This window comes from Trichoplusia ni, chromosome 21 (genome assembly GCF_003590095.1).
Source record: "Trichoplusia ni isolate ovarian cell line Hi5 chromosome 21, tn1, whole genome shotgun sequence".
NCBI lineage: Eukaryota > Metazoa > Arthropoda > Insecta > Lepidoptera > Noctuidae > Trichoplusia > Trichoplusia ni.
This window is the reverse complement of record NC_039498.1, coordinates 5,566,040-5,574,345: the sequence shown is the minus strand read 5'-3', so window position 1 is coordinate 5,574,345 and position 8,306 is coordinate 5,566,040. Positions and strand designations below refer to the sequence as shown.

The following is an 8,306-nucleotide window of genomic DNA, read 5'->3' as shown; positions in this document are numbered from 1 at the left end:
GGACTAGTGATGGGATATGAGAAAACTGGACAATTTGATACATTTCATTTTTAATATGAAAGCTTTAAAATAACAGAAATAGCAACGTCAGTTTAATAAAATAAATTAGCCTAAAATTAAAACGCAATGAGACAAAACATATATTTCGTCTCTTTCTATATCTATAGTCCTGCACTAGTCCCTTATGTAAATCGAACCTAAACCGCGTTACTCCATGCCATACTCTTAAACCACTGCACATGTGACGTTTGATAAATTTGACTGTATTTTAATTTGTTGAAAAGAATAAATTTACCATAAATGTTGTCTAAGGCGTTTATTAGTATTATTACAATGCAGTCAAATTTAATACAATACTATACAATATACATTTTTCAATAAAAAAATAGCTTTTATACATATACCAATAATTAATATACAGCTTCATTAGGTAAATAATAAACAACTTTGTAATTTGTTTCAACTATCCAAAAATCCATATATACAGGGTGTCCCAAAACTCAACGATAATCTGAGACCGGATGAAAGGCCAAGTGATAACAGATCAGGGAAAAAAAACTGTTTCTAATTTTTGAAAAAAAAAAAATTTTTTTTTCATTGCATTAATTTATAGTTTCGAATAATAGAATCGTTAATGAAGATCCCGGAATAAAAATACTCACAGCGAAATTGTCACATTGGTGATCACAGGTTTTAAGTCCTGTGATCACCAATGTGACAATTTCGCTGTGATGCGACGAGGGATGTCGAATTTCAACTTTTTAAATGTCTCTTATCGCTGAACTGAGTGATATGGTATTTTTTTATATTTTTCCCTGATCCGTTATCACTTGGCCTTTCATCCGGTCTCAGATTATCGTTGAGTTTTAGGACACCCTGTATATATTATATGTTCGTTTCATATATAAAAATGAATTGCTGTTCGTTAGTCTCGTTAAAACTCGAGAACGTCTGAACCGATTTGGCTTATTTCAATATTGAAATATTCGTAGCAGTCCAGGGGAGGTTTAAAAGGTAATAAATTATGAAAAAAATGCAAAAAATATATATTATTGTCTACGTTGTTATCATCGACTGTTAGGCGGTACGAAGTTTGCCGGGACAGCTAGTATATACAAAATTATTAACCCATTATTATTCACTAAACTACAGCCTATCCAAAGAGGTTATTTAAATAGACTCTTCGCATATAACTGAGTACATACAGATGAAATGAATTACAGAGTTGTTTAAAGTCAGTCGCATGTGCAGTTATTAACCTTTGTTGCATAATGTTTTGTCGTGTGAGGTAAAAAGACTCCAGAAATCATCATTAGCCTGGCCTTGTCCCAACTATGTTGGGGTCGGCTTCCACTCTAACCGGTTTCAGCTAAGTACCAGTGTTTTACAAGAAGCGACTGCCTATCTGACCTCCTCAAACCAGTTGGGCAACACGATACCCCTTGGTTAGACTGGTTCTCAGACTTTTCAAGCTTCTGACTACCTGTAACGACTGTCAAAGATGTAGGAATAACAGCCGGGACCCACAATTTAACGTGCCAGACCCTAGATGAAAATCGCCAAGCCCAAAATAGTCCTATGCCGTCGTACACCACTCTCAATTCTGCGGGTCAACGAGTGTTTAGATCCAAACTCAGGGCTCACGCTAGGAAGTGAATTGCCAAGGGTGGCAGTTATCAAAAACGATAACGACTATAATGTTTAGACAAGTTTATTATTTCTCCATTAGATGTCGCTCTTATCCGCCCAAAAATGTGTCCTTAAACGAATTTAAATTCTTAGTCAATCTTATCGGTAGCTTAGTTGCTAAAGCGACTGGCGTGTATAATCATTAGTTGCAAACGGTCATATTTATTCCTCAGATAGAAGTTAACTGATGGTTGAAAAATCGGCCCTTAGCCATATATTTGTTTTTAGAGACTATAAAAACCTGAAAAGAAACTACTTTTACGGATTTTTTCGCGGTTTATTTTTAGATTTTTGTTCCCGACGTTTCGAAACCTTTGCAGGTATCATGGTCACGGGCAGACTTTCATTTCAATGTCTAACATTCGCGTAAACCTAAGAAACCACTTAAATTAACCTGACCACTATTTGATATACAGAATTATTTGCCACTTTAAACGAATCTAAACATTATACAACAAGGGTTACCATATAAAAAAATAATTTAACAAAATGGTAGTAAAATTCCCCCTAACCTTAAAATATTGGTAGCCTTAAATTTAGAGTTTTTCAATTATTATTGTACTAGAGTATGTAGTGTACATACAAGGCTGAACATATCTACGAACGATGGAGGGAAAAGGTTGTAAATTATTTAATTAATTTAACCTTATAAATGGTGGCACGGGAAATAGGTTTCATTCACAATAATTGAAAAATAATGGTGTTGACTTATTTTGTTATTTTCTTGTGTATGAGTAATACGGACAGAAGAATTCATATATTATAAATAAACTTCAAAGGAATAACTTACTTACTCTGTTGGCTCAGCCACACAACTTGTGTCTTGGCCTCTGATAAGAGAGAATGCCACCCTACCCGATCATTCGCCACTTCTCGCCAGTCATGAAGCGCTCGAAGATCCGTCTCAACTATATCACTCCAGCGATACCTGGGCGTCTACCTGTTGGTCGTCCCAGATACGCTCTCTTCACACCGCGATCCTCTCCCATCCTGTCGATGTGGCCGAGCCAACGGAGTCTGTGAGTTTTTATACACATTATATACATTTTTCAAATGCAGTCGGGTTAATCAATGTACCATGTAACACAAGATGGTGGAACAAATATTTGTCTAATACACAAATGTAAGTCCAAATTCTACATTGATTGTCACTGCGACCAACTCCCCATAAATTTAAATGCACTTTATCTATAACTACCCATCTTTCATAGGTATCTCTTTATTCTAAGTTACCTATTTCCCATGTCGCCATTAATTTTTTTTGTCAATATCAATATTGTTTAAGAGGTGAGAGAATAGTCGGTGATTAATTTCGACTGGTTTGATAACCTTATTTGTTAATACTCTTAAATACTTGCTCTGTTGGCTGTATGCGATGTCCATTGCCTGTTTTGTTAAGACATTTCTTTAAATATGTAAAGCAATTTGCGTTTATTCTGTTATTTTATTACATAACTTGTAGATGCAAATAAATAGCAATAATATTGCTGTTAAAAAAATATTTGAAAGATGAAATTTTGACAGCAATTTGTGCTTATGTCGTATCCAATTAAAAGATGATATTTGTTCGAGAAAATACTTTTTTTTGATAAAAGTTTTTCCGGACTAATTATTTTCAATTTCACCGTTCATCCATTATTTCTTTTAAGTCATATATAAAACAACTTCTCCATATATAACAGGCAATGACATCAAAGTCCAATCTGCATGACACCTATTATGCCCCAGTTTCACATAGCATAGCTTTGTAGACTTACTTTAAGACAGAGATACACAAAATACTGAAACGACAAACAATTTCAGTAAAAACTCTTGCTATCTCTCTCGCACAGGCATAAAACTACAAGTGTCAGACAAAGATAGCAACATATTGGATGTCAGTGTATCTCTTTGCAAGCCTTTCCTATTGTTAGCAGCACAATGTCATGACGCGCTTTTAATATGGAGGAATTTTGACAAGATTTTTAACTTATAAATAAATGAAAATTCTTTTAAGTGGTAGTTAAAGTTGTTAAAATGTAAAGAAATTAATTTTTGGTACGTCATGTGACTTGTATATGTCACTTTCATATATTTGTAGCTTCTCCACGTCAATTTGTCATTTTCTTAAAATATTTTAAAAACTCAAAATAAAATATAATTATTATATATCTGTTCTTCTGTGAAAAAACAACGAGCAATTTAAAGCATTTTTTTCTTGGTTAGTTGAAAAATCTTGTTAGAATAACTGCATTATCCCAAGCGACTATACTATCACCTTGCCATTTAAATTAAACGTTAGTGTTGCCATATCTTGATTTAAGTGATATTATCATAGACTGCTTATTTCTTAGAATAAAATTTAAAGACATTTTTTCATATACCTACACGATTTAGTTTTAAAATTATATCAAAATGATTGCTTTAATGTGTGACTGGTGTTCATTTCTAATGTAAATTATCTTTGTTCAATGTTGATAGAGAAATTAATAGATTATTATATGTAGAACAATAATTTATAAATTAAATATGGGAAAATTTCTGCTACTTTTAATAAAATATGAGAACAATCACTTGATAATGTGTTTTTAAATAAACAACAAAATATCTCTGTCAAGAAAGGTTAAGCTCTAATAAAATTTTATCAAAATCGATTCAGTGATTTAGCAGTGGAAGTATAACAGACTAACTTACACTTATACAATAGTATAGACATTTTCTATCTCAAGGGCTATGTAATGCATCTGTTGTTTTCTCTATCAATATTATTAAATGTCTTGGTAGAATTGTGTAATATAAATTGGCAATATGGTATGTTTTGGGAGATTTATAATTAAACGTTCAGTAGTTTTATGAAATCGGATTGTAAGTGTGTTATAAATTTAAGAACAAATTCTGTGTCCGTCAGTCCGTTGTTCTTGTTTTCAATTTATTCGTAACCATTTGTTATTACAAATAGTTTTTCTAATTTCCTTAGACTGAGGTTAACAAGAATCTACAAGCTTTAAAAGATAAAATGGCCTCTTAGTCTAGTGGTTAGTAGGCCTAACTGCTGAACCGGAGGTCGTGAGTTCGATTCCCACCCAGGACAAATGTTTGTGTGATAAACTCGGTCATTTAAAATAACAAATCTGTATCATTATTATTAAATTTATGGATGAACAGTGTACGTTATTGAACTCCTCCCAAACGGCTTGACCGATTCTCATGAAACTTTGTGTACCTATTCGCTAGTCCTGTTTATTTTTCATGTGGCATAACAAGGTCGGCTAGTCTAAATTCTTGGTAACCTCAGTCTAACCCAACGAAAAGGTGTCTAAAAAATTCTTGCATCGATTATATTTCTTGCTTTTCCAAGTAAGAAAAGTCGATGTAAGAATCTCTGTCTCGCACACACCTGTCCAAGTAACATTATTGCAGTTGTGGAAACGATGGATGGATTGTGTGAAAGACGATATGCCTGCAAAGAGTGTTTTATGCGAGATGACAAAGACATGTTGCGACGCCCAAATAATAATTGGGATAAGGGCAGGGGAACGATGATGATGAAGCGAAGCAACACTCTTCACCGCATAGCATGCTATCTCGCTTTCGCACCTGCAATAATTTTACTTTCCAAGGTGTTGCTAAGCCCCTTTCTTCCAAAAACTACAGTTGATAATATCCTACAAGTCAGTTGTTCAAATAATTTTATATAAGCATGAAACTCACATCACATAGTCAGGGCCCCAGTTCTGTTATTTACAATGGCCGATGAATGAACGGAAATTTAATTAAATTGACACTATTTATGTGATTTTAAGTATTTTTTCTACACAATAATTGGAAATTTAATACGAGGCGGAACACTCTATCAATACTATGAATTTTCAATTATTGTCCTGGCAAAATGCTAAAGAGAATAATCTCAAATTTCCATTAATTCATCGGCCATTGTAAATAGCAGAATTGGGGTCCAGGTTTTTTAATGAAAAACTAATATTTGACTGAATTTTTATTATCTTTATTTATCCTAGTCAATTTTATGTAATGACAATATATTACTTATCATGTCTATATAGATATGTTTGCACTATTTAACAAGCTTGTGTGGTCTGCACGGATAGCCGAGTGGTTGAGGTCACCACGCCAAACCCTCAGTACACGGGTTCGATCCCCGCGTAAGACGTTACATTTGTGTGATCCACGAACGTTTGTTTTGAGTCTGGGTGTCTTGGTGCAAGTGACTTGAATGTTTGTGATACCCCCCGCGAGGAAAAATTTTTTTAAGGGCTTGTTTTTAATAGTGACAAACATATTTATGATGTTCAGACATGATACATTTTACTCAAGAAGTTGAGACACTTTGTCCTAATATTATTATTATATCATCTTTGCCATTTGCTTTCACGCGTACAATGAAATCACGAATCTAATTTGATATAGGTTTAAATATCTTTACTATCCTATGTGGAAGTAATTTGGATGAAACGAAGGTCAAGTTTCACTAGCCCAGGTTGTTAAAAGGATGGGTGACCATTGGTCTTGGCATGAGGTTTAAGTTTCACTGCCTCAGCCAGTCCAAGGATGGGTAACCACTAATCTGTTACCCAGATGTTTCGTGAACTTGTTAAAGACTTGACAAGAATTTTTTTTCTGATTTCATTTGTTTTTTTTTGCATTTATTCAAAATGTGTTTTACTTGTAAACCTATATTTAAATAGATTCGTTCGACAAATGTATTTATTATTGAATAATCAATTTTATTTTTATATTCGCAGCCAATTTCGTTTTATTTTTAGTTTTAAATTTTCTATTTTAACACGCAATATTAGTTCGAAATGAACGATTAGTTAAAATTTAATGTAAGTTAGTTTTAATATAATTGAAAATGGTGGATTTAAATCGAGTTTTATGATAATATTTTATAATCAAGACACAAGACATTGTTTTAGCGAAAAATGCAGATTTTTTTGAAATGCAATAATATTATATTATATTGTCATATCTCTCGACTTAAATATATATGAATAATACTGCGGCAATACTGATTTTCTTTATGCAAGATTTTTTTACAAGAATTTATACTCAAGTCTTGCATTGTAGTTTAACAGCGCCATCTATTGGTGAAGTCAAGTATTGTAAGTATATAATGGCCAATATTGGCTACCAACATTGTGGTTGAAGATAGGGCCAAAATGGTTGGGCCAATGTTGGTCACTGTATGCCCAGCATTTATTTTATGTGTGGCTAGTAGACGATAGAGACTGAGAATTGTAATTGTCATCTGATGTGTAAATAAAGATCAAATATGTTCATATTTACTATGAGTTGTTTTCATTTAAAAGGTGTGTTGTGCAAACAGCGAGATTGTGTATGAAGGTTTGCAACGCCTTACCATAAACCGACACAAAAACGCGGATGACGTAGCACGGCGGTTCAGGTTTAGTCAGTAAAGAGTCTGACACTACCCTATTCCTCCCCTCAGGGAGTTTGTGTCCATGAGGATTCCCAAACCAAAAAAATGTCAGCGGCATTGTCCGAATAACGTGGCCAAGGTACACAAAGGTCAAAGGAACATGGGTGGGTTTTAGTCAGTAGAAGTCTGGCACTCCCTTCTGCTTACCCCAAAGCGGGGTCATTTGATGATTTTCCGACCGGTAAAAAAAGGGCGTCAAACGAAAGTGCTCATAAAGAAACTATGATATAAAATTCATTTGTATATGTACGAATGTCTCAATTTGTTAAGGTATTCAAAAAAGTTGAACTATCTTAGTAAGCCCCTGTTGGACTTGTACTAGAATATTTTATAAAAAATGTTCACAATATTATCGGATCGCACATTCTTTTAAACGGTTTTTATATCAACAAATCATCTACAAATGTGGCGATGTATTGAATTATAAAAATCAATTACCAATCGGATATCCTTTGAAGTCATTCTTGAAATTAACTCAAATTATTGGTACTATATTTCATCCATAAACTATCGAACTGAAATTCCCAAAAAAATGTGGAACGCTTCACGATTTTGCGTGTCATCCTTGCGCAGGGGCCATGCTAATCTTCTCTGTATCGTTCCAATTTTAGTATATGTACTGCCGAAGCGAGTACAGTTGAAATGCGCCAATAATAGAAACCATACCTACAATCTCAGCGAACTTTGATTGCGTGATACAGGAATGCCCACGTCACGCGCAAAATGTTTGAGAACTTGTAAAAGCGCCATCTATTGATGAATGAGAGAAATAAAATAGCCGGGCCTATTGTCACAATGTTAGCTCACTGCGAACGAATTTATCTAAATCCTTATCAATTTTAAAGAAGCTTTTGCCCAGCAGTGGGAAATATACAGATAGGTATCTCTTTCTATCACCAGATTTAAAACTTCAATGGAAAAAAAAACCTGAGTAGCTGTATTCGGGGTTCCACCTTACAAAAATGTCCAGCGTAAGTTGACCCGTGTGTATGTGTAATTAGCTAGACCTGTTAGGCCAGGTTATGTTGGAGATGTGCGTTTTGCGGTAATTCTGACAACTTTAACTATAAGATAAGGATGGTACATTATTGCGTTTATTATGATTAAGGGTGTTATAGTACCTATTCATACATCGTTTATGCAATGATCAACGAATGAATGGTAATTGGGTTAAATTTGA

At 33.9% G+C, this 8,306-nt stretch overlaps 1 non-coding gene across 1 annotated transcript; it reads right to left on the bottom strand.

Annotated features, from left to right (window-relative positions):
• Window positions 1–7,654: 7,654 nt before the first annotated feature.
• Window positions 7,655–7,761, bottom strand: LOC113504351. The gene has a single exon (XR_003401561.1). It is a non-coding gene; the product is annotated as a U6 spliceosomal RNA (small nuclear RNA).
• Window positions 7,762–8,306: the final 545 nt, after the last annotated feature.